The sequence below is a fragment of the Puma concolor genome, chromosome B3, assembly GCF_028749965.1.
Source record: "Puma concolor isolate L17-30 chromosome B3, mPumCon1.1.hap2, whole genome shotgun sequence".
Classification (NCBI taxonomy): Eukaryota; Metazoa; Chordata; class Mammalia; order Carnivora; family Felidae; genus Puma; species Puma concolor.
The window spans coordinates 27309285-27336106 of record NC_141672.1 but is presented as its reverse complement, the minus strand read 5'-3'; the positions used below and the strand labels follow the sequence as shown (position 1 = coordinate 27336106).

Sequence of the window (26822 nt, the reverse complement as noted above, 5' to 3'; positions counted from 1 at the left end):
AGTTATGGTTCTAGGATTTGAACGCATTCAGGCTGGCTCCAGATCAGAGTAATTCACCATGACTAAGTGAGGCTTGTTTCAAGAACACAAGGGTCATTTAATATTAGGACTAGCTGGGTGTTTCCTTAATTTGATAAAATATATTTATCTCAATCCAAAGCCAGCATCATGCTTAATTGAGAATTAGAGAAACAATTTTTTAAATTAAAGTCAGAAACAAGACAAAGATGTCCACTAATCATCACCATTGTTTAAAACTGTTCTTCAGGACTTAGACAATTAGACAAGAGACAGAAATTAAAGGTAGAGAAATTAGGAAGAGAGGATAAAATTATAATTTGCAGATATGATTGGACTGTCAAGCTAGAAACTAAAAAGGAGTAACCAACTTAGAACAAACTTAGAAACGAAACAAGAATTTAATAAATTAGATGGGTACAAAAGTAATTTTTAGAATCAACAGCCTTTGTATACACAATGTCTGATTACATGCTACAAAGAAAGAAAAGACCCACTTTATAATAGCAGCAGAAAACAAAAGATATAAAATACTTAGGAATAAGCCCAAGAAGTAGAAAAGTTCAAAATGCTAATGAGGGACACAAAACAAGACTTGAACAAATGGGAAGAAATTCCATGTTCTCACACAAGAACAATGAGCCTTGTAATGACGTCATTCTCCTTAATCTATAAATTTGATGTGATATTCAATCAAAGTACCAGATTTTTAAAAAAATTTTTAATGTTTACTTTTGAGAGAGACAGAGTGCAAGTGGGAGAGGGGAAGAGAGAGAGGGAGACATAGAATCTGAAGCAGGCCCCAAGCTGTCAGCACAGAGCCCAACATGGAGCTCGAAGCCATGAACCGTGAGATCATGACCTGAGCCGAACGCTTAACTGGCTGAGCCACCCAGATGCCCCCTTTACCAATTAGATTTCTAAAAAAGATTTACACAAACTAATTCTGAAGTTCATGTGGAAAACCAAGCAAGGATATGCAAGAAAGAAAGGGATGGTGATAGAAGGAGATTAACTCTATAGATGTTTAAAATTTATAAATCTATAGCAATTAAAACAGTGTGATAATAATTTGTGAATAGCCAGATCAATAGAAGAGTTCAGAAACAGGTCTAAATACATACGGGAATTGAGTGTATGATAAAGGTGGCTTTTCAATCAGTTAGGAAAAGACTATTGAGAGGGAGATCACTGGGTAGTGTTCTGTAAAAAAATTAAGGTGGATCCACACTTTACTCCTTATATCAGGACAACTTGCGGGCAGTTCTAAGGCGTAAGTGTAAAAAATAAAACTCTGAATGTACTCGGAAGAAAAAAGAAAATTTTCTTATGACTTGAGAATGGGAAAGGACTTTCTGAGTCTGCCACAAAACCCAACATGAAGTCTACTCTTCATGACAGTAGCATCATAAGCAAATGCAAATGAGAACCTGGGTGAGATATGTGTAACTCCACCAAGATAAGGGCTAATTTATCTAATTTTATAAAAGGAACCCCTCAAATCAAAAAGAAATAGACCAGCAATCCAATATAAAAATGGTCAAAAGAAATTAACAGATACTTCATAGAAGAGAAAATACAAATGACTCTTAAGCATGTGAAAATATGTGAGTTAAAGCTCACTTGTAATAAAATAGATTTTTCACCTATCAAAAACAATGAAGTTTGATAATACACTATAATGGCAAGCATTGTAAGAAATTACAATGGACATTAGACAGTTATTTTGAACTAAATTACAAAAAAAATTATGACATCAAAACTTGAAGAACAAAGCTAAAGCTGTACTTAAAGGGAAGTGTGTTTCTTTAAATCTGCATATAATAAAAGGAAAGAAAGGCTAAAAAACAATCTGAAGAGTAGAGTAGGAAATTTAATACTGGAAGAGGCACTTTCACACATTGCATAAATTAGTACAAACTGTGGAGGCTGACAATATCTATCAGATGACAGGTACATTACATCTTTTAACCCAACAATCCTAGGAATTTTTCCTACAGATACATTTGTATTATGTGCAAAATGACTTCTGAGCATGGCTGATCATTAGAATTCACTAGAGGTGAGTTAGTTTCACTGCACACTCGGGGGAAGACACAGAAATGCTTGAATACAGAAGGTGAGGATCATTTGGGATCGTCTTAAAGAGGCTGCTTACCACATTGATACATATTTTTAAAAACCGAACTATATGTTGCTTTCAAGGGGCACACTTTTTAAGTGTAAAGACAAAGAAAGATTGAAAGTTAAAGAATGGAAAAAGATATACCAACCAAGAGCTAACCAGAAGGAGGCTGATGTAGCTATACAAATATCAAAGTAAGTCAAGAAGCATTACTAAACATACAGAGGGACAGTTCATAAATAAAAACATAAATCCACCAGGAAGGTATAATAATATAAAAATAACGTTATACTTACAAAAAATAAGTATAATATTTGGTGCATGTGTCGATGCACCTAATACTATAGTTTCAAAATATAGAGCAAAATTACAGGACTATAATAAGCTGATAGTAACAGTGAAAAAGTCATTAAGAATATGAAAGATTTCAACGTAAGTAATAACTTTAACTGATGCACATACCATACTACAATCAGTATTGTCAGGATATGTGTTTTTTCCAAGTGTCCATGGAGCATTTACCAAAATTTACCATCTGTTGGTCCTTAAAGCAAATCTCAACAAATTCCAAAGAGTGAAATCATCCAAAATAGATTCTCTGACCAAAGTGGGATTAAGGTAGAAATTAATAACAAAAAGATAATTAGGGACTCCTCAAATATTTGAAAATTAAGCAATATACTTCTAAATGACCAATAATTCAAAAGAAATTATAATGGACATTAGACAGTTATTTTGAATTAAGTTACAATAAAAATAATGACATCAAAACTTGAAGAACAAAGCTAAAGCTGTACTTAAAGGGAAGTTTGTTTCTTTAAATCTACATATAATAAAAGGAAAGAAAGGCTAAAAATCAATCTAAAAAGTAGAGTAGGAAATTGAATCTAATTCTAGAAGAGTAAAGAAAATAATAAAGGTAATAAATTAATGAAATAGAAAAAAGTATATAAGAAAGTCAACAAATCTAGAGCTGGGTTTTTTGAAAAGACTAATAAAATTGATAAATTGCTAGCAAGGAAAAAAAAAACACTGCTAGACTAAGAAAATGAGAAAAAAGGTACAAATTAACAATGCTATTAAGTAGATATTATGAAGAACTTTATACCAATAAATCTGAAAATCTACATGAAATGAAATTTCTATGAAATTACAGTTTATCAACTGAAAAGGAAACAAAGTCTGAATGTTTTATAGCTAAGAAATTGAATCTGTAACTAAAAATTTTCAGGTGTAGATTTCTTTACTAAATTTCTAAGCATTTTAAAGGAATTAAACTGATCTTACACAGACTCTTTCAAATCAGAGAAAGAAAAAAACAATTCCCAGCTCATTTTGAGACCACCATAATTTTAATACCAAAGGATGACAAGTACATTATAAGAAGTAAAAATTATGGACCAATATCTCTCATGAACATACGTACAAATATCCTAAACAGAATCTTAGTAAGTAGAGTCCAATGATATAATTCATTTCAGTAATATAATGTTGGCTTAATATTACAAAATCAAGCAGTATTTTCAAGTGGTCCTGGGACAATTGAATATCCACATGCAAGAAGGTAAAGTTGGATTTCTTCATACTCCATATGCAAAAATTAATTCAAAATGGATCAAAAACCTAAATGTAAGAGTTAAAATATAAAACTATTAGAAGGAAATACAAGTATAAATCTTCATGATCCTTCATTTGACAGTGATTTCTTACATATGACACCAAAATCACAAGGAACCAAATAAAAATGGATAAGCTGGACTTCATTAAAAATTTAAACTTTTGTGCTTCAAAAGACAATAACACAAAGAAAATACAACCTACAGAGTAGGAGAAAATATTTGTAGCTCCTATAACTGATAAGTGTCTAGTATCCAGAATAGATGAATTTTTCTTACAACTAAATAAAAAGGCCAACAGAACAACTAAAAAAATAGGCAAAAGGATTTGAATAAACATTTTTCCAAAGAAGAGACACAGGTAGCCGATAAGCACATAAAAAAATGTTTAACATCATTACTCATTACGGAAGTGCAAATCAAAATCACAATGAGATACTACCTCACACCCGCAAGGAAGACAATAATAATTAAAAAAAAAAATGCAGGGATGCTTGGCTGGCTGGGTTGGTGGAGCATGTGACTCTTGATCTCAGGATTGTAAATTTGAGTCCCACACTGGGTGTAGAGATTTCTTTTTTTAAAAATCCTTTAAAAAATACAGATAATAACAAGTGATGATAAGGATGTGGAGAAATTGGAACTTTCATAAATTGCTGGTGGGAATGTAAAATGGTGTAGCCACTTTGGAAAACAGTTTGACAGTTCCTCAAAAAGTTAAGTGCAGTTTACTATATGACCCAGAAATCTTACTCCCTGTATTCATAGCAGCATTATTCATAATAGCCAAGAAGTGGAAACAACTCAAATGTCCAACTAATGAATTGGTCAACAAAATGTGTTATATCCATATGACAGTATCATTCAACCGTGAAAAGGAATGAAGTACTGATTCATGCTACATGGATGAACCTTAAGGATATTATGCTAAGTGAAAGAAGTCTGACACTAAAGCATATTATATGATATGATTCCACTTATATGATTATATGATTCCACTTATAAGTGAAATGTCCAGAATAGGCAAAATTTATGTAGACAGAAAGTGGATTCGTGGCTTCCAGAGACTGGGGGAAGAGGGTAATGGGGAATGACTGCCAATGGGTATGGAGTTTCTTTCTGGGAATGATTAAAATGTTCTGGAATTAGATACTGGTGACAGTTGCACAGCTTTATGAATATACTGAAGACCACTGAATTGCACACTTTAAAAGGATGAACATTATGGTATATGAATTATATCTCAATTTAAAATCAGCGTATTTAACCAAATTAGCATCATAAAGGAGAAAAAGAATGAGATCACCTCAATAGAATGATGTAGAAAAAGCATTTAATAAAATCAAATAATTATTCATGATATATACTCAACACACTAGGACTAGAAGGAAATGTTCTTAAACTGGTAAAGATCATCTATAAAATATCATAGTTAGTAGCAACATGTTGAAAGCTTTCTCCCTGAGATTAGGAATACCTGCTGGGGCACCTCTCTGGCTAAATTGGTGGAGCATGCAACTCTTGATCTCAGGGTCATAGATTCGAGCCCCATGTTGGATACAGAGATTACTTAAAAATAATAAAATCTTAAAAAAAAAAAAGGAATACCTTCTAATAGTACTTATATTCAATATTGTGCTGGAGATCGTAACTGTTGTAATAAGGCAAGAAAAAAGGTTATAAAGACTGAAAAGGAAGAGATAAACTGTGTATTCACAGATGATATGATTGTTTATGTAGAAAATCCTAAAGAATCTGTGGCTTAGCAGGATTACTACAAATACAGTGGTGCCTGGGTGGCTCAGTCGGTTAAGCATCTATTTTGGCTCAGGTCATGATCTCACGGTTGTGAGATCAAGCCTACATGGGGCATGGAACTTGCTTGGGATTCTCTCTCTCCCTCTCTCTGCTTCTCTCTCTCTCTCAAATAAATAAATAAATGTAAAAAAAATACAAATATATCAAAGTCCCTGGATTCATGGTGTGTGTGTGTGTGTGTGTGTGTGTGTGTGTGTGTATCTCACTATATATGTACTATATTACTATATCCTGTAACTACTATGAACAGAATATGAGTAAACAATAAGTAGAAAGTGAAATTTTAAAACACCATTTACAATGACATTAAAGATATAAAATACCTGAGAATATATCCGATGAAAGATGTGCAAGGTCTTTACAGAGAAAATATTATTAAAAGAAAATTTAAAAGACCTACATAAATGGAGAGATTTGCTGTGTTCATGAATTGAAAATCTCAAATGTCGGTTCTTACCAAATTAGTCTATAGAAGGAATGCAGTCCCAGTAAAAACCACAGCAGTTTGGGTTTTGGGAGGAGGGTAGGGGTTGGAATTAAGTTAATTGTGAAATTTACATGAAAATAGTAAAGACGAGGGTGCCTGGCTGGCTCAGTCTGTAGAGCATGTGACTCTTGATATTGGGGTCATGAGTTCAAGTCCCACGTTGGCCATAGAGATTACTTAAAAAAGAAAAAAGAATATGTTAAAAACCCAAGAATAGAGCAGCTGTTCTTGAAGGAGCAAAGCTCCTTCAAAGACTTAACACAACTAGGTGTCAAGACTTCTTATAAAGCTATAGTACTATGTGGTATTATCAGTGCACATATTGACAAATACACCAATGGCACAAAATAGACTGGAAGCAGATCCACACGCATACAGTCACTTGGCTAAAAACAAAGGTGACTATATTGTGCAGTAAAGAATAGACGACCTTTTCTTTTTTTTTTATTTATTTTTTTTTTCAACGTTTATTTATTTTTGGGACAGAGAGAGACAGAGCATGAACGGGGGAGGGGCAGAGAGAGAGGGAGACACAGAATCGGAAACAGGCTCCAGGCTCCGAGCCATCAGCCCAGAGCCCAACGCGGGGCTCGAACTCACGGACCGCGAGATCGTGACCTGGCTGAAGTCGGACGCTTAACCGACTGCGCCACCCAGGCGCCCCAGACGACCTTTTCAATAAATAGTGCTTACTCAGTTGGATATTCATTTGTGGTATAAATATGGATCCCTATTTTCACTACTTAAAACCAATTCCATAAAGATTACATCATAAAGGTGAAAGGGTAAAAACGACAAAACTAACAGGAAAAAAAAAAAGAAAGAAAATATCGTATCTCCAGTGCCTTGAAGTGGGGTAAGATTTCTTAAAATATAAAAAATATTACCTAGAAAGTTAAAAATTGATGCATTGGATTACATTAAAGTCAAAAGACCCCACTGAGAGTAAAAAAGCCAGCCACAGGGTAGGAGATTATATCTGCAATACAAATATCTGACAAAGGACTTGCATCCAGAACCTTTTTTAAAAAAAAAATTATTTAGGGGCGCCTGGGTGGCGCAGTCGGTTAAGCGTCCGACTTCAGCCAGGTCGCGATCTCGCGGTCGGTGAGTTCGAGCCCCGCGTCGGGCTCTGGGCTGATGGCTCAGAGCCTGGAGCCTGTTTCCCATTCTGTGTCTCCCTCTCTCTCTGCCCCTCCCCCGTTCATGCTCTGTCTCTCTCTGTCCCAAAAATAAATAAACGTTGAAAAAAAAATTATTTAAATTCAAGGTAGTTAACATACAGTGTAGTATTGGTTTTAGGAGTAGAACCTGGTGATTCATCACTTACGTATGACACCTAGCACTCATCCCAACAAGTGCCCTCCTTAATACCCATCACACATCTAGTGCTTTCCCCCACTCCCCTCCCCTCTAGCAACCCTCAGTTTGTTCTCTGTATTTAAGAGTCTCTTATGGTTTGCCTCCCTCTCTGTTTTTATCTTATTTTTCCTTCCCTTCCCCTATGGTCATTTATTTTGTTTCTTAGATTCCACATATGAATGAAATCACATATTTGTCTTTCTCTGATTGACTTATTTCTCTTAGCATAATATACTCTGGTTCCATCCATGTTGTTACAAATGGCAAGATTTCATTCTTTTTGATCACGGATAATATTCCACTCATTGTATGTATATAGAATGTAGAATATATTATACACCACATCTTCTTTATCCGGTCATCAGTCAGTGGACATTTGGACTCTTTCCATACTTTGGCTATTGATGAGAGTGCTGCTATAAACACTGGGGTGCTTACGTTTCTTTAAATCAGCATTTTTGCATCCTGTGGATAAATAGTAGTGCAATTGCTGGGTCGTAGAGTAACTCTATTTTTAAAAAATTTTTGAGGAATGTCCATACTCTTTTCCAGAGTGGCTGCACCAGTTGCATTCCCACCAGCAGTGCAAAAGGGTTCCCCTTTCTCTGCATCCTCACCAACATCTGTTGTGTCCTGAGTTACTAATTTTAGCCATTCTGGCAGGTAGGAGGTGGTATCTCATTGTGGTTTTGATTTGTATTTCTCTGATGATGAGTGATGTTGAGCATCTTTTCATGTGTCTGTTAGCCATGTGGATGTCTTCTTTGGAGAAGTGTCTATTCATGTCTTCGGCCCATTTCTTCACTGGATTATTTGCTTTTTGGGTATTGAGTTTGATAAGTTCTTTATAGACTTTGGATACTGACCTTTTATCTGATGTGTCATCTGCAAATGTCTTCTCCCATATGGAGCGTTGCCTGTCAGTTTTGTTGGTTGTTTCCTTCACTGTGCAGAAGCTTTTTGTCTCGATGAGGTCCCAATAGCTCATTTTTGCTTTTGTTTCCCTTGCCTCTGGAGACATGTCTGGTAACAAGTTGCTGCAGCTGAGGTCAAAGAGGTTGTTGTCTGTTTTCTCCTGTAGGATTTTGATGGTTTCCTGTCTCACATTTAGGTCTTTCATCCATTTTGAATTTATTTTTGTGTATGGTGTAAGAAAGCAGTCCAGTTTCGTTCTTCTGCATGTCGCTGTCCAGTTTCCCAGCACCATTTGCTGAAGAGACTGTATTTTTTTTCCCATTGGATATCCTTTCCTGCTTTGTTGAAGATTAGTTGGCCATACATTTGTGGGTCTATTTCTGGGTTCTCTATTCTGTTCCATTGATCTGAGTGTCTGTTCTTCTGCCAGTACCATACTGTCTTGATGATTACAGCTTTGTAATGCAGCTTGAAGTCTGGAACTGTGATGCCTCCAGCTTTGGTTTTCTTTTTCAACATTACTTCGGCTATATTCAGAGTCTTTTGTGGTTCCATACAAATTTTAGGATTGTTTGTTCTAGCTCTGTGAAGAATGGTGGTGTAATTTTGATGGGGATTGCACTGATTACTTTGGGTTAATAAAGATTTTTTAACAATATCTGTTTTTCCAATCCATGAGCATGGACTATTTCTCCATTTGTTTGTGTCTTCTTCAATTTCTTTCATAAGCTTTCTATAATTTTTTTTTCAACGTTTATTTATTTTTGGGACAGAGAGAGACAGAGCATGAACGGGGGAGGGGCAGAGAGAGAGGGAGACACAGAATCGGAAACAGGCTCCAGGCTCTGAGCCATCAGCCCAGAGCCCGACGCGGGGCTCGAACTCCCGGACCGCGAGATCGTGACCTGGCTGAAGTCGGACGCTCAACCGACTGCGCCACCCAGGCGCCCCTATAATTTTTAGCATACAGATCTTTTACCTCTTTGGTTAGATTTATTTCTAGGTATATTATGGTTTTGGGTGCAGTTGTAAATGGGATTGATTCCTTGATTTCTCTTTCTACTGCTTCATTGCTGATGTATAGAAATGCAGCTGATTCTGTACATTGATTTTATATCCTGCAACTTTGCTGAATTCATGGATCAAGTTCTAGCAGGTTTTCGATGGGATCTTTTGTGTTTTTCAGGTAGCAGTTTTAAAAATAGATTCTGGGGCGCCTGGGTGGCGCAGTCGGTTAGGCGTCCGACTTCAGCCAGGTCACGATCTCGCGGTCCGTGAGTTTGAGCCCCGCGTCAGGCTCTGGGCTGATGGCTCAGAGCCTGGAGCCTGTTTCCGATTCTGTGTCTCCCTCTCTCTCTGCCCCTCCCCCGTTCATGCTCTGTCTCTCTCTGTCCCAAAAATAAATAAACGTTGAAAAAAAAAAATTTAAAAATAGATTCTGTGGTGTTTCATGTTGATTCACATATCACAAATTAACGTGATACACCACAGAATCTATTTTTAAAGCTGCTACAAATCAGTTAAAGCAAACAGATATTCCAACTGAATAATGGGCAAATGACTTGGATAAAGCATCACAAAAGATATCTCAATGGCCAATAAATGTATGGAAATGTACTAAATATCATGAGTCATTCATGAAATGCAAATTAAAACCCCAATGCTATACCATTACACACTGAACAGAATGGCTGAAATTAAAAAGATTGACAACATTGAGTGCTGGTAAGGATGTGGACCAGCAGGCACTCCCTGAAGCCTGGCAAACCGCCTTGGAAAGTTATTTAACAATATCCATTAAAGCTGAACAGATGCAAACCCAACCACCTAGCAATTTAACTTTTAGGTATATATTCAGTAGACATGTAAACATAAGTGCACCCAAATACATGCACATAGCAGCTGTATTCATAGCAACCCAAACTAAAAATACACAAACAGCCATCAACAGAATGAATTCATAAATTGTGACGTCTTCACACAATGGAATGCTATATAGAAATGAGGATTAACAAACCACATGCAGCAGCATGGATGAATCTCAGAAACATAATGTTGAGCAAATCAGCCAATGCGTGAGAACATATTGTATCATTCCATTTATATGAGGTTAAGAACAAGCAAAATAAAATTCTCTGCTAGAAATCGGGAGTGTGCTTGCCAGGAGGTGTGAGTGATAACTGAAGGAGACAGAGGGCCTCTGGAAGTTTTGGTAATGTTCTTGCCTTTGTTGAGTGGGTGTGTTCTCTTTGTGAAGACTCACTGAGATGTACATTTGTGACTGTGCACTTGTCTGGAAGTATATTGTGTTCTATAAAAACACAAAGTAAGCAAACAAAAATATATGTGAGGGGCGCCTGGGTGGCTCAGTCGGTTGAGCGACCGACTTTGGCTCGGGTCATGATCTCACGGTTTGTGAGTTTGAGCCCTGCGTCGGGCTCTGTGCTGACAGCTCAGTGCCTGGAGCCTGCTTCGGATTCTGTGTCTCCCTCTCTCTCTGCCCCTCCCCCACTCATGCTCTGTCTCTCTCTGTCTCAGAAATAAATAAACATTAAAAAAATTTTTTAGGGACGCCTGGGTGGCGCAGTCGGTTAAGCGTCCGACTTCAGCCAGGTCACGATCTCGCGGTCCGTGAGTTCGAGCCCCGCATCAGGCTCTGGGCTGATGGCTCAGAACCTGGAGCCTGTTTCCGATTCTGTGTCTCCCTCTCTCTCTGCCCCTCCCCTGTTCATGCTCTGTCTCTCTCTGTCCCAAAAATAAAAATAAACGTTGAGAAAAAAAAAAAAAAAAGAAAAAAAAAATTTAAAAAAAAAAAATTTTTTTTAAATGTATGTGAGCATAGATAGGTAAGTGTTTTTGAGTAGATGAGGGGGATGTATAGAACCCATCTCCCCATCAAGCTCAGGACCTGGGCAGGAAGTACTAGACAGAGGCCCTTGCTCCTGAGCTGTCTGAGGGGTCCTCCCTCCCCGCAGTTTGGAGATCCTCGAGACCTCCGGGCATTTCCTTTCAGAATCAGCCATGGAACCCTATGTATTTTGCCATTGTTTCAAAAGGAACTTCCACAGCCATGCTGGAGTCCTGCCCCTGAGTATTCTGACCAGCATCTGTTCTGATTAGGATAATGTCTCTTCCTACAGGATATCCCTGGTTTGGGACTAAACGACAGCCTGCAGATGTCTTCAGCACCCCTCTCCACAAACTCAAAGGTCCTGAGCACTTGTCCATATGGACTAGAGCAAACAGCCCAGGCTGCACAGAAGTGATGTCGACGGAGCCCCAGAGTCTAGGGGAAAAGGACTCAGGCACAAGTGACTGTGACCAGCTGAGGGGGGTAGAACCCAAGGCATGAAGCAGATCCCCTGTGGGGAGAAGAATCCAGGGTTGTGTAGAGGAACTGCCTGAAGACTATTCTAGGATGTTCATGTACCACCGTCTGGCTGGTAGCATTGTTTACAGGTCATTTCTGAAATAAGTAACAAAATTAATCATGTCCCTGCTAGGACACAAGCTTTTATTCCAAGGTATTAAAAAAGTAGCTCATGTTTGTAACACATACAATCCTATATATATAGCAATGCATACGAAAAGCATACTGCTGTAATTCTAGTTATCCACATGGTGTAGGTATGCAAAAGATGAGCTGCTCCATTCTTGCTACAAGCAGAAAGCAGACCCTCAGTCCTGCCCCTCCAGTCTGCACCACAGGGACCCAACACGGAGTCTGAGAGCTGGAAAGCCCACTGGAGATCAGCCGGTCCGGCCTCCCTCAGGCAGAGGGCTCAGCCCACAATTCTCAGCCCCAGGGAGTAAGGTAGGTGGAAAAAAAATCTATTCTCTTCTCCTGGGGTAACTCCTACGTGAAGGGGAAAAATAGCAATAGATAATCCTAGAGCTTTCCAGGGGCATCGCTCCTTTGTGGGTCTGTGGGGCTGCATGCAATACTGAGGAGGTTAAATGCTAATCAAATGCCCTTTCTGGAACCAAAAGGTGAATATAGCTCTAGGTACCAGGATATTACTGGTTTGCACCCCCACTTCAAAGACAATAAAGTAGTATTGCTTTAACTTCACCCTGAGACCCCAGAGGGAACCAGAATTCTCCTTTCTGTTAGATCCGAGATCCTCAAGCATTTTGTTTCAAATGTTGGGTTCCTTCTGGGGAGGGAGGAACATAAACACTTTTGGTGTTTGATTTGTGTGTGTGTGTGTGTGTGTGTGTGTGTGTGTGTGTACACAAAGAAAGGTTGCTTCTTGCCTCTCACCTCCCTGCAATACAAGTCTTTGCCTCTTTCTCTGAACTTGTAACTTTCAGCATTGTGCCAGGGGGCATGCAGTTTCTAGGTTGTCGGTTTTCCAAGGTCATCCTTTGAGATTAGCTGACTGCTGGATGCATCAGTAATAAGTCAGACAAGGGTTTCTTAGACTGACTTAGTAGGCTCTTCCCCTCTGATCTGAACCTGCTAAGGAGTCTCTGTGCATCCTGTAGCCTCTTAGTGACTGTAAATTTCTGAAAGAGAATGAAAGCAGAGTTTAATAATTCCTAGCGCCTGGTCCTTCTCTCCTCTCCCTCCCTGTCCTTTGGTGAGTGTGAAAGGGTGTGACAATGTCTGGGGGAGTTTGTGGAGAGAGAAACAGTGGCCTGTGGGTTGGCACTCAGAAAAAGAGGTTATCCTAGGATGAAATACAAACCATATCACATTGATTTTCCCTTTGGGGGGCCCGGATATCACATCCTTCCATTTCCCTCTAGTCCCTGCCCGCCATCGACAGGGAAGCATTAACAGGGAATAATCAATGGCGTTCTGTCCTGAAAATAAAAGGCTTGTCATGTCTCTCCATTTGGTGGAATGGATGTGGGACCAGGGGTCATGTGGCCAGCTTCCATCTGTCTCCTGACACAGGCACTGACTCAGACATGCTTTCCATCCAGAGGGCTGCAGCCCACAGCCAGGTGATTGCAAACTCTCCATGGGCATCAAGAAAAACAAGACTTCAGTGTCTTTGAACTCTTGTGTCAGGAGCTTGGCTAACTATCAACATGGCAGCTCAGGGGTGGCTATACTGAACTTTAATTTCTGGGTTACGTCATGGATTGATGTTCCCTAACATGATGGATGCTGTGCTTGCAGGCAAAAAGACTATGTATTTACTCTTTTGCAAAAGAATCCCAGAAATCCAGAATTAACAGGGACTTAAATCTGTGATCCAGTCCCGCTCCCCATCTTATGTGTCAACTTGTCACAATTTTCCCGATAAACTCAAAGGTTGTCTGAATGCTACTGCCTCCCAATATTGTTCATCCATAGTCGGAAATCTCAACTCTTAGAAAGCATTTTCTTGTGCTAACCAAGATCTGTTTTCTGGTGCTCATGGCCATTACCCCTTGTATCTTTTCCATATGTTCACACTTCTTTCACTTAGACCCGATTTCCACTTGGTTCCCAACTCCTGATTCTTTGCCATTCACAATCCTGTTAAGTCCCTTTAGATTTAACCCTTATATTTGGTTGTTCATCAAAGGCCTTGACTTGGAAGCATGCCAATGGCCTTGCTTTTCAAACTCCTTGGATAGCCTCACTGTCCCTGCCTAATCCCCGACCCTTCACCTCAGAAGTGGGAAATATCCACTTCTATTTTTTATACTTTTGCTCACTTAGCTGAAGACTCAGTTTGCTGGCTTCAGAAGACATCCTTTGGACTTGTTTTAAAATAACACTAATTTAGGGGTGCCTGGGTGGCGCAGTCGGTTAAGCGTCCAGCTTCAGCCAGGTCACGATCTCGCGGTCCGGGAGTTCGAGCCCCGCGTCGGGCTCTGGGCTGATGGCTCAGAGCCTGGAGCCTGTTTCCGATTCTGTGTCTCCCTCTCTCTCTGCCCCTCCCCCGTTCATGCTCTGTCTCTCTCTGTCCCAAAAATAAATAAACGTTGAAAAAAAAATTTTTTTTTAAATAACACTAATTTAAAATCTCTTTGCATTTTTGATGCCTGCTATAGCTAAAGCCATATTTTTCCATACTGTACGTACACGATTTGGTTTTATTTGGACCTACTTGAAGAAAAGTACAAAAACTGCTCTTACATCTAATCTCGTTAGATTAGTTTGTTGTTCCACTTTGCAAAGATCTTTTAAAATCAGATCCTGATGTTACACGCATACACCTTGATTCATAGATTTGGTGAATCTGCAGATTTGACAGGCATACCTTTTCTATGTTGGTCTCCATCACTGGCAAAAATGAGATGGTGAGATCTAGGGCAAAGTCCTTGAATAACCTTGAGAAACTTCTCATTAGATTAATATTCATGAGGCAATCGCATTGGGTATGGTAGTTACTGATCCCCTTAATTAAACTAGCATCTATTTAACTAATTAACTAATTAAACTAGCTGTGTTCTGAATGATGAAGATTATTTATTGAGACTTACTATGTGCCAGACAGTGTTCTGGTGCTTTATGTGCATCGTCTCAATTAATCTGCATAATAACGCAGTGGGGTAGGTACTAACGTTATTCCCATTTAACAGATGAGGCACGAAGAGGTTAATTAACTTGCCTGAGACAACAGAGCTATTAAGTGGCAGAGCCCAGATTTGAACCCACGTATTCTGAGTCAGAATCCATACTGTTAACCACTTTGGTATATTTCTATCTCATCCTCCACAGGGTAAAATTCCTTGTCAGGTGCCTGTGTATTCTGGCTCCTTCAAAAGCTGCATGCTTATGAAAGCCGACATGAGAACTGGATTAAGCCACTATGAGCAAGAGCGTCCAACCTTGGGGCCTCTTTCCAGCCTGCCTTCCACTGGCCCCGTTTGCCATTGTTAGCTCAGTGCATCCTCTGACTTGACTGTAATTGGATATGGGATAGGTGGATAGATAAGATCATTTTCCTTCCTAGATGGCACCCAACTGAGAGACCCAGTAACCAGAGAGATGGAGACCCAGATGTCAGCTTTCCAACTAACTGGAATGCAGGGCTTTAGAGTTGCCAAGTGGGTTGCATTTCCCTTCTTGAAGGAAGCCGCCTCGAGACAGGGACAGAGAGCCCACCCCATTAAGTTACTACACATCAGAAAGCAGTGACCCCTGTGAGCACGCAGCCTTCAAAAGAGAGCCCAGAAGGGACAGGTGGACATGCTCTTTTCCTTCTCAAAATGCACCAGAGAAGTTTTTCCTCCTCCCATCCCATTAATAATAAGAGTAAGCATCTTACCATTACTGAAGCATTTTCCTATTCATTCTGTCGTTCAGTCCTACCCCAACAGTTCTGTGGGAGGAGTGTTTTCTTCCTAAAGTCCCTCCACATGTTAACGTGGGCCCCAGAAAGATTACCCCTGGGACCCAAACATGGTTCATTCACCTTGTTTCCAGCAACAGGTCTGGTTTGGGGGGTGCAGTGGGGAGGGGTAAATCTCTCCTCCCCTTCCCAAGGGGTGGGCACGCTACTAAAGCTCAGCACCAGGACTTACCGTCCCAAACTTCCAATCTCGACTAGATTGATTATCAGGACAGCCTCCAACAACAAGAGACAGCACCGCACATCCACATTCCAGGAGTGCCCTGACAAGACAGTTGTTCTAGCCAGTTAAGTCTTGCCCCTCCTCAGCCTGCCTCTCCATGCTCCCGTCAGTTCTGTGAGTTCACCGATAGTTCCCCAGGAAATTCCACTGTTTCCCGTCAATACGTGAAAAGTCTATTGCACATACTAATATAACCATAAGAGAAATAAGATACAAATTTTGGTAGTTACCAGGCTCTGACCCAGCCTACCCCGACTCAGCTTCTAGCCCCATTAACACTATTTTCCAGGTTTCCTGACTGGCACCTCTTCCGACCTGCTTCTACGATCCTTTAAGGGATAGCTCAAACTTGTGCCCGATAGGAGGTGATTAGGAAATGCTTTGTTGAATTACAGATAGACCTTATCCAAGGATCTAATAATCACAGCAAAGATGGAAGTGATGTCAGTTTGTTGCATGTGTGTGTTTTGTGAATGAATCCATACAACAGCCCAGTGTTTGCCATTTTGTTTCCTGAGCGCTTGGAGGTTATTTAGAATTTGAGATTCTTGTTTGGGGGTCAGTGATAAGCCCCTGTATTTTCAAAATGGACCAGAAGTGGGACCTTGGGCAAGCCTATTTGAACCTCAGCGCGTTTGTCTGTAAGATGGTTGGAATAATTGTGTCTATCTTATAATTTCAAACCTCTATATGGGACTTGGCAATTTAGCATTTATTCTCTCATTTGATCGAACCATATTATTTATTGGCAAAGAACAAACAAGAATGTGTGTGAAAATGCCTAGTGAAATGTAACGCACTATATCTAGGCTACTAGTTTGTTATAAAAGCTCCAACCTTCATCTTCTAGAATCTTCTACTCACCTGGTTGCCTGCAAGATCCCTGACAATAATTTAGCAATCCCATTTGCAAGGGTTATCAGCATCCTGGAAAGTAATTCATTGAGGTAAGCGACTTTAATTCATTAGAGTAGCCAGAGAACAGGTGCACTTTTTATAATCTCTTCACTCGGGGATTTAATTCTCTCTTATCAACATTTGTGTTACCCGTTTCATGGTAGAAGATGTTATTTGACAGAAAAGATGGAAGCAAATTAAGGGTATAGAAGTTCTGCCTTCTTTCTGATAAAAATCACTGCCATTCATAAACTGTGGCTCGTGTCATCTTTGTTTTTCACCTGGCCCTAAACTTAACTTTAAAAAGCAGAAACCATTTTTGATGCTTTGGGCTCTTTTTGCAAATTTCGACTCATTGCTGGCCTCAGCCTCCTGGCACTCTTTAAACCACAGCCCATCTTGTTTATTCGTTTTTGTTCACATTCCACTCTGCCAAGATTTTGAAGAACAGAAGCCCGTAAGAATAGATTCATTATTTGGGGAAGTGTTTTGAGCACTCGTTCAGGTCAAGTCCCCTTTGCCTCACTCAAAGACTGAAGCCTTAGTGCTAACCTGGAAGTGATCCCAAGGGTTTACCAGGCCATATGAAGTGTTAGAGACTCACATGAACTGTTACCATGAACTTCTGTTTTATAGCACCGCCTGTCACTGTTCTCTGCACCTCCTGCTCCTTGCTCTCTAGGTCCTTGGTTCTGTTTCTTCTTTCCACCCTTTATATTTGTGCTTGTCAGAATGCCGATAGCTGCTTATATTTCCTTTTGTTTCATCTCCCTTTCCTTTCGGTGACATCTTTAGTCACATGGGTTTGAGCTTTTGAGAGTTGCCCAGTCATGAACTACCTTTCTTAAGCTACAGAATCATTGCTAATGTGGCTAAAATTTAGTAACTAAATACACACACATTTCTAATTATCAAAGTAAGTTGTGCATAGTGGCATCCTGTACACCATTTGAACAGTTTAGAGAAGTAGACATTTTTTTTTTTTAATCTTAGCACCCGAAAGAGCACTCCTTGGCATTTTTGTATAATTCATCTGGACATTATTCTACGTGCCTATAGTAATAATATGCATCAAACATTTTGCATTGGGCATGTTACATAGTCTTTGCCCTATTAATATATAAATTCTTTATAATGCTGTAATTACTGCCTGCATAATACTGTGTACGTGGAATATACAGTGCTGCTATTAATTGAACTATTATTCTGTTGTTCCCAAGAATTTTTTTTCTATTTTGTAAATAACCCATGCAAAATTAGAGGAGGCACAATCCACAAGACTTCCTTCATCTCTGGCACCCAACTGCGAAGTTAGGAGCAGTTTACAAGTTGTAAGTTTGGGAGTTCCCAAGACTGCCCTGAGTTTTGATAACTCACTAGGAGGACTCACAGACCTCACTGGTAGCTATTATATTCGTGGCTATAGTCTATTACAATTAAAAGACACGGATGAAAACAGCCATGGGAAGAGATTTCAGGAAAGTTCCAGACATGGATTTGTCCTCTTCCCATGGAGTCATAGACAGCATTACTTTTCCAGCAACCCTGTGTGACAACATGCATGGAATGAGTATTGCCAACCAGGGAAGCTCACCTAAGCCTTGATGTCCAGAGTTTTTATTGGAACTCCATGGTTGACAGCCTGTGTGGCTGATCTTTAGTATCCAGCCCCTCTAGAACTAGATTTGATGCCACATGGCCCATGTGTTAGACTGTCCGTTAGCCAAGGCCCCCACGTAAACAAAGACGCTCTTACCAGGCAAAACATTCTAAGGACCTAGGGATCACTTCCCAAAGCCGAGGGCAAAGGTCAGAGTGTTCTTTGGGAAAGGTGAATTCTCTACTATATTCCTGTAGTAAGTATCTTTGTGCATAAACTTTGTCCACTTTGAAAGCTATTTCTTTCAAGTTTATTTATTTTGAGAGAGAGATTGAATGAGCATGATTGGGGGAGGAGCAGAGACAGGGAGAGAGAATCCCAAGCAAGCTCCATGCTCAGTGTGAAGCTTGACACAGGGCTTGATCCCGGGACCGTGAGATCATGACCTGAGCCAATATCAAGAGTCAGATGCTTAACCAACTGAGCCACCCAGGTGCCCCAATGGCTATTTCTTTAGAGTACATTTCCAGAAATGGAATTATTGGATGAAAAGATATGAACATTTTTAAGACTCTTGATACATATTATCAAAATGCTTTCTGAAGAGTGTACCAATTTATACCCCACCCCTCCCCCATCCTTTCCCAACAATGCATCAGAATATCTGTTTTATCACACCTTTACTTGCAATGGGTAGCATCACCAAAAAAAAAAAAAAAAAATTCTGCCAATTTGATAGACACAAAGTGGTCTCACATGGTTTTCATCTGCATTTCTATGATTACTATTAAGAGTATATACCGATACGTTTATTTTTTAAAGCTTTTGTTATGCAGGATTTTGAGCACCCACAAAAGTTGACAGAATAGCTTCATGAGCTCCCATATGCCCATCATCCCAGCCCCATAACCACCAACCCCTGGAAATTCTGCTTCATCCATATCTCCACCTTCTCTCACACCCATAGGTTTTTCAAGAAAATCTCTTAGACATACATCATTTTAACTTTACTATTACAATAATTTCTTAATGTCATCAAATATCCAGTTGAGATTCACATTTCTAATTGTTTCTTAATTATCAGAGATTTTTTTTTTACATTAAAAAAATCAGAATCCAAATGAGGTCCAGAGATTGAAATTTGTAGATACATCTTTTAATCTGGCATATGATCTTTAATTTACAAATAGATCCCGCTCCTTCCTCCTTCCCCCATCCCTCACCACTTCCCTCTTAAGATACGACTTACTGTTCATTGCTGTAACCCTCCCGGGTGCCTATAACAGAGTCTGGCTCATAATAGATGTAGTGGGCAGGCTCTAAAATGTTCCCGTGACCCCTGCCTCCTCGTCTACCGTCTTTGTACAGTCCCCTTCTCTTGGTTGTGACTTCCTTCTAACCGATGGAATATGGCAAAGGCAATGAGACATCACATCCATGATTGCATTATCCAAGACTACGTTGCTAGCAGCCTCTCTCTCCCTCCTCCTCTCCCTCCGCCTCTCTCTTTTGCTGGCTTTGAAGAAGCAGAGTTCCATGAAGTGAGTGACCCTATTGGAGAAGTTCATGTGGCAAGGAACCGTGAGTGAGTGCTCTCTGATAGTTGAGGGTAGACTCCAGCAAGAAACTGAAACCCTCAGTCTGGCAGCTACAGGGAAAATCTGTGGGAGCTTGAAAGCAGATCTCTTCTCAGTTGACCCTCTGAGGAGACTGCAGCCCCAGCCAACACCCAGATTGCAGCCTGATGAGACCCTGAAACAGAGAACTCAGCCAAGCTGTGTGCAGACTTCTAACCGACAGAAACTACAGATTATAAACACACTGCTGAGTTTGTGGTAAGTAACGAAGTGGCATAATAACTGAATGCAGCAAGTGTGCGCTATTTCTAGGTCGAACTGATTAAGTGAATACATAAGAAGGTTAGTTAGGCACCGGTCAGAATACTCTGCTTTTAGGTGAGCAGGTCTTCCAGCCACTGACCACATGGTCAAATTCCACCACCACCCCACTGCCTCTTCAGATGGTTTGTGGCCCCCATCTTCATTGCTTGAGTTGATCAGTCCCTCCTTCTAGCCAGGCCAATTATGGTATACTCTAACATCGCCTCAGGCCATTCCTGAACCTTCCCTCGTCATCTCCTCTCAGACTGCTTACACTGACCTCAGGGTGAGTTCCCAGAGGGTAAACCTCCTCACGAGAGCCCTCCTAAAGGCTTGTATCTTCTCAGTGGACCTAATAGTTCCTTCTGTAATGTGGACGACATTGAGCAGATGGTCTTTGGGTATCCATCTGCACTTTATTTGCCCCACAACTGTTTCTCCCTTTGATAAAATTTCCCTTCTCCTCTAGACTCAGCTTCCCCAGTCTGACACTGGATGGTTGTAAATTGCTGCAAACAGCTTTAGAGTGGGACATAACCGTGCAGCCTTTTGCTGTCTCTGTGTGGTCACTATGCCGACAGGCCACCCTGGGAAACTTCCTTGTCCTTCCACCCAGCAGCGGCCATTCTCCTCTATCTCCACAGCCCAGGGCTCCATAAACTCTCTGTTCTCCTCATGTTATTCCAGCCTGTGTTTTTAAAAGCAATCATTGTCAGAATATTCCATTTAATATGTTTTCATTTTTTACCGTAAAAAGAGGAAGCAAGGGCTAGTGGTAAGATTGCAGCCGAATAATGAAAGAATTTCTCACAGCTGTTCAGGGATATATATTTTTCCTGCAGTGGAGCGAGACGGATTCCCATCACAGCCCAGAGACTTGTTCCATGAAATCCCTCATCGGTCATGTTCTGAGGGGAAGGGGAAGGTGGAGACGTGTCATTATGGATGTCACTGGGCTCAGAAGTGACTGGTCAAGGTTGACACTGTAGTCCTGACGGAGCTGTTGATGGGAATTTTCCCGGGAAACCCTGCTGGCTGGTGGGGTGGGCAGCTCCAAACAGCCCCTGCTATGTGGCTGATTCCCGATTCCTTTCCCATCAGCCTGCCTTGAAGCTGACATGAGGTCCTCCAAGGTAGCTACCTAAGAAAAATACCCCTTGATCTGTTCCAAACTAGATAGACAGCAGATCATAACAGTAAGCATTCTCTGAGTTTGGCAATGAGCCTGCACCAGATGCCCGTAATTGTCTCTCCTTTCCTGTCCCCAAACTGCTGGCCTGTCTCCCTGGGACCCTGAGCAGAGTGGAATCAGCGTGGTTTCTGTCTGTAGCCTGCGCATTGCACTTAAAGGGAGAGCTGCCTGGCTTCTGGGTGGCCTGCATCAGGTTTGCCAATCCAGTGTGGATGCTGCTTTAATCTTAAAATGAGAAAACTAAGGAAGACAGAAATAGGTCCATCTCGTAAGACAGAGAAGCCAGACCTCAGTATCCTCTCCCCACCCCCTTTCCTAACCTCAGGAAACAACTTGTACAAAGAGCTTTTCTGCCACGAACAGCTCTTCTTCCCCTCTCTTCCCGAAGCTGGCGGTGCCCACCCCGCCGCTGCTGCAGTGGATCAGGGAGGGAAGGCTGTGTTGTGCTGGACCGATGGCTGTGGCTCTGCCTCTCCCCTCAGGTTTTCAGTTTGCTTGGAGAAAGAAACTACGCGCCCCCACCCCGATCCTTTACATTTATTTTCCCATTGCCGGCCTCATTCCTAAAAGGATTTGAAATGTCTGACAAAAATATGAATGGTACAGCAAGGTAGAGAGTAAGAAAGAACACCAGGCAGAGGAAATAAAGGCAGGGAAAATAAGACATTCCGGTGAGGCTCTTATGCTGAAGGCCAATTGATGTCCATTTGCTAAGTTGGCTCCGAGTTTTCTGGAAGAAGGAGGCGTAGTCAACAACTCCCTTCACAGTGTGTACAAGGTAAAAAGCAAACCACAGATATCCCTCAACTTACAGTGGGGTTACGTCCCAATAAACCCATCCTAAATTCAAAATATGGTCAATTGAAAATGCATTTAATCCACTCGACCTCCTAAACATTGTAGTTTAGCCTAGCCTACCTTAAAGGTGATCTGAACAATTATAGTAGTCTACAGTTGGGCAAAATCATATAACACAAAGCGTATTTTATAATAAGGTGTTGAATAGGTCACGTGATTTATCAAGCACTGTGGTGCAAGTGAAAAACAGAATGATTGTGTGGTTATAGAATATTGTTAAGTACGTTGGTTGTAACGCCGATGCTCCTGTGGCTGACGGGGAGCCATGGCTTGCTGCCACTGTGTTGCTGGCCCAGGAAAAAATCAAAATTCAAAATTTGAAGTAGGGTTTCTATTGAACGTGCATCACTTTCTCACCATTGTCAAAAAATTGTAAGTTGAGCCATCATTAGTTGGGTACCGTCTATCTGTAGTTTGGGAGAAAGTTTTGAAGCACCAGACACATCTCTGCTGGATGTTTATTCTTTTAAATATCCGAACAACGCCAATTAATAATGCTGAGTTTTATGGGGCATAAACTTATTTAAAATGCTTAACTTTCTGAGGTCGCTGTGAAGAGCACTGGAGTTTGCATTCTGTGATGGTCTGTAGAAAGAATTGATATCTTATGGACTCAAGTTTAAAAATACACATTTTTCCCCCTCCTTGCCCTCTTCCTCTCCCTTCTCTGTCACCCTTCTTATTCTTGAAAGGACTCTAGACATTTTCTGCTTTCTGGAGCCAGGGAGCCCGGGCTCTGTAGCCGACTCAGGAGTTATCTGCATCATTGTGCTGTGTGTGTTCTGATCCCTCTGTGCGTGTTTCTGAGATTGTTTGTTTGTGCATGAACAAGAATAAATGTAAGTATCCAGCCCAGCTACTTTACCGTCAACCTTAAATCAAACAAAGAGTAATTTAATTAAACAAAGATGAGTTTATTTGGGAATAGGGGAATTGCAATTCAGGACAAGAAAACTATGGCGAACCATAGACATGTCCAAAGAGGCAAAAGGGAAGCTAGCTTTTCTTTAGGTTCTAGAAGGAGACTGGGAAGGGCTGTTTTGAACATAAGTTCGCTGGAGGAGAATGAGTTTGAGGTGGTGGTGGTTACTGTCAGCTGCAAGTGATGGGCAGGTGGCTGTTACTGAGGAATGCGGAAACTTCCTTGAGCGGTGTGTGCATGACCCCTCTCCCTTCATGGCCTCCCGACTCCATTTTAAATCAGGTTTTCTTTATTCGTTTTCGTACCAAGTTATTATTAAATTAAATGCAGTGAGTTGGGCCTAGGATTTTTCTAAGCGGTTATTTTCAAACTTGAGCATGCATGAGAATCTCCTAAAAGCCTTGTTAAAACAGCTGGACCCCACCTCCAGGGTTTCTGACTCAGCAGGTTCAGGGTGGGTCTGAGAATCTGTGTTTCTTACAGGTTTCTAGGTGGCGTGCTGCTGTTTGTCCAGGAAGCACATTTTGAAAATCACTGTTTTAAAGAAACTTCCTCTCTTCTCTCCTCCCCTCCCCTCCCCTCCCCTCCCCTCCCCTCCCCTCTCCCCTAAAGAGTCCTAGGTTGAGTAATCAGTGGTGGTCCATGTGGGAGTTCCCAGTCTGATTTTTCATCTCAAGCCAGGAAAATATAGCCTTTGTCTTTTGGGTAGTAATCTGAATAATCTGAACCCAAAGTAGAAATCTGGCTGGGCAAGGTTCACAGCAACTCATACTGGAGTCAGAACGAAGCAAAAGTTTAGACTGTGAGCATACATATTCTTTCTATTCTATTCTGTTCTGTTCCGTTCTGTTCCATTCTGTTCCATTCCATTCCATTTCATTCCATTCCATTCCATCCTATCCTATTCCATTCCATCCCATCCCATCCCATCCCATCCCATCCCATCCCATCCCATCCCATTCTGTATCACACTATAACATTCTATACTAAACTACTGTACCATACCATGCTGTACCATTCTATACTATACTAAACTATACTAGTTATACTATGTTATACCACACCATACCATCTATACTGTACTAAGCTGTGTAAACTATACTATACCGTATCATACCACACTATACTATTCTATGCTATACTAAACTATACTATAGTAAATTATACTATACTATACCATACCATATCATATCACTCTATTCTAAACTATACTGTACTACACTATACCACACTATTCTATACTGACTACTGACTATTGAGCTTTTCCACAGTTCTCATTTGGGCAAAGTACCACGTAGTGCCACTCAGATGCTTGAGAATATCCTGAAAATTTAGAGAGAGAACATTATTCGTGTGTGTCAAATATAAGTACTATATATCAAGACAGGTGGCAGACTAAAAAATCTATTTTGGTGGGTAAAGATTCAGGTTCCTTTCCCAGCACTGTCATCTGAAACTAAAATCACTTGCTAGTCAGAGTCCATTTTGGCCAGAGTCTGCCCACTGTCACCAACCAAATAGGGTTTCGGGAGGACAAAGAACAAGCAGGGATAAAATTTCTTAACCTCATAACACCTTGCATTCTTTGGACTACTTGGCCATCTTTGCTGATACATCTTCCAGGGTTCTGCTGCTTGTGCCAGTCAAGTCAAGAGCAAGGAATCAATACCTCCCTGTGCTGGTTCTACAATATGTCCACTAAATTCTCTGATACTCCTCCCTTCAGAAAGTGAAGCTTAATTTCCCATTCTTTGGCTGTAGGCTCTAGTTAGTGACTTTCTTATAATGAGCAGAATATGGCAGAAGTAATATTTTACCTGAAACTTGATCACTATTGAAGGTAGGTCATAAAAGCATTGCAGCGTCCTTCCTCCTTCCCCACCTCCTAGGATAGTTCAGTCCTGAGGGAACCAGCTGCCATGTTGTGAGGACCCTCCAGCAGCCCTGCAGAAAGGCCCACGTGGCAAGGAGCTCAAGCCTCCTGCCAACAGCCCGTGAGTGAGTCACCGTGGAAATGGACCCTTCAGCCCCAGTCAGACCTTCAAATGACTGCAATTCTGAAAAACGTTTTGACTGCAACCTCATGAGAGACCAGGAGACACCACTGCCCAGGTAAGCCATTCCCAGATTATTGACCCACAGAAACCGTGATATAATAAAAGTTTGTGAATATCTTCCCCCCTTTAGTCGATTGCCTTTCATTTTGTTGATGGTTTCTTTTGCTGTGCAAACGCTTTTTATTTTGGTGTAGTCCCATAGTTTATTTTTGCTTTTGTTTCCCTTGCCCAAAGAGACATACCTAGAAAAATGTTACTAAGGCCAATGTCTGAGAAATTACTGCCTATGTTTTCTTTTTCTTTTCTTTTTTAAAGTTTTTTTTAATGTATTTATTTTTGAGAGAGAGAAGTGCACGAGCAAGGGCACATGAGTGGGGAGGGGCAGAGAGAGAGAGAGGGAATTGGAAGCAGGCTCTGCACTGTCAGCATAGAGCCTGACATGGGACTTGAACGCGCAAACTCTACGATCATGACCTGGGCCAAAATCAGGAGTCGGACGCTTAACCAACTGAGTCACCCAGGTGCCCCTGCCTATGTTTTCTTCTAGGAGTTTTATGACTTCCTGTCTCAGTTTAGGCCTCTAATCCATTTTGAGTTCATTTTTGTGTGTGGTGTAAGAAAGCGGTCCAGTTTCATCTTTTTCACTGTTCAGTTTTCCCAACACTATTTATTGAAGATACTGCCTTTTCCCCATTGTGTATTCTTGCCTCTTTCGTCACAGATTAATTGGCCATATAAGCGTGGGTTTGTTTCTGAGCTGTCTGTTCTGTTCCATTGATCTGTGTGTCTATTTTTATGCCGGTACCACACTGTTTTGACCACAACAGCTTTGCAGTAGATCTTGAAATCGGGGCTTGTGATACTTCCAGTTTGTCCTTCTTTCTCAAGGTTGCTTTGGCTATTTGGAGTCTTGTGTGGTTCCGTACAGATTTTAGCATTATTTGTTCTCGTTCTGTGAAAAATGCTGTTGGTATTTTGATATTGGCATTTTGTATTGAATCTATAGATTGCTTTGGGTAGTATGGAAAAGTTTGTTATTTTAAGGCACTAAGATATGGGATAATTTGTTACACAATAACGTAAAGCTAATCCATTACAATAAGACAGACCTTTAAAACACCACTGCTGAAATTCTGATCCTGTCACATTCTTTCAAAGAAACTTTCAGTGACTCTTCACTACCTCACATTACATTCCCACTGCTCAGTTAGGCGAGCAAGACCCTCTCCATTATCTCCCACAACTTTCCTACACAGATTCAACTGAACTATTCGGTGTGCCCCAGATACCCCTCAGACTTTCATACCTTTGCCGAGTAGTCTGAAATTATTTCCCAGCTCTCATCTCCACCTTATGTATGTTAACTAACTTGAATTTTAATTAATTAATTAATTGATTTTTAGAAATCCTTGTTATCCTCCAGGTCCTATCCCTAAATCTGCCTTCTTCTTGAAACTATTTCTTAGTCTCTCAACCAGGTATTTCTCTCTTTGTCCAACCCCCCCTTGTATTTTGTGCCTCTGTCTGCTGCCTACCCAGCAGCCTTTCCTCTTG

General features: G+C 40.7%; 1 protein-coding gene across 5 annotated transcripts in view; it reads left to right on the top strand.

Moving 5' to 3' along the window:
• The window catches only part of GPATCH2L (G-patch domain containing 2 like), a 90253-nt gene extending 64808 nt beyond the window's left edge, over positions 1-25445 (top strand). The window contains exons 7-8 of one of the 5 annotated variants that reach the window (XR_015252172.1): positions 11482-12155; positions 25101-25445. The gene's annotated coding sequence lies outside the window, so the exon portion shown is untranslated. The remainder of the gene's footprint in view (positions 1-11481; positions 12156-25100) is intronic. The other 4 variants (XR_015252168.1, XR_015252167.1, XR_015252171.1 and 1 more) reach the window with 4 other exon arrangements.
• The last annotated feature ends 1377 nt before the right edge of the window (positions 25446-26822 follow it).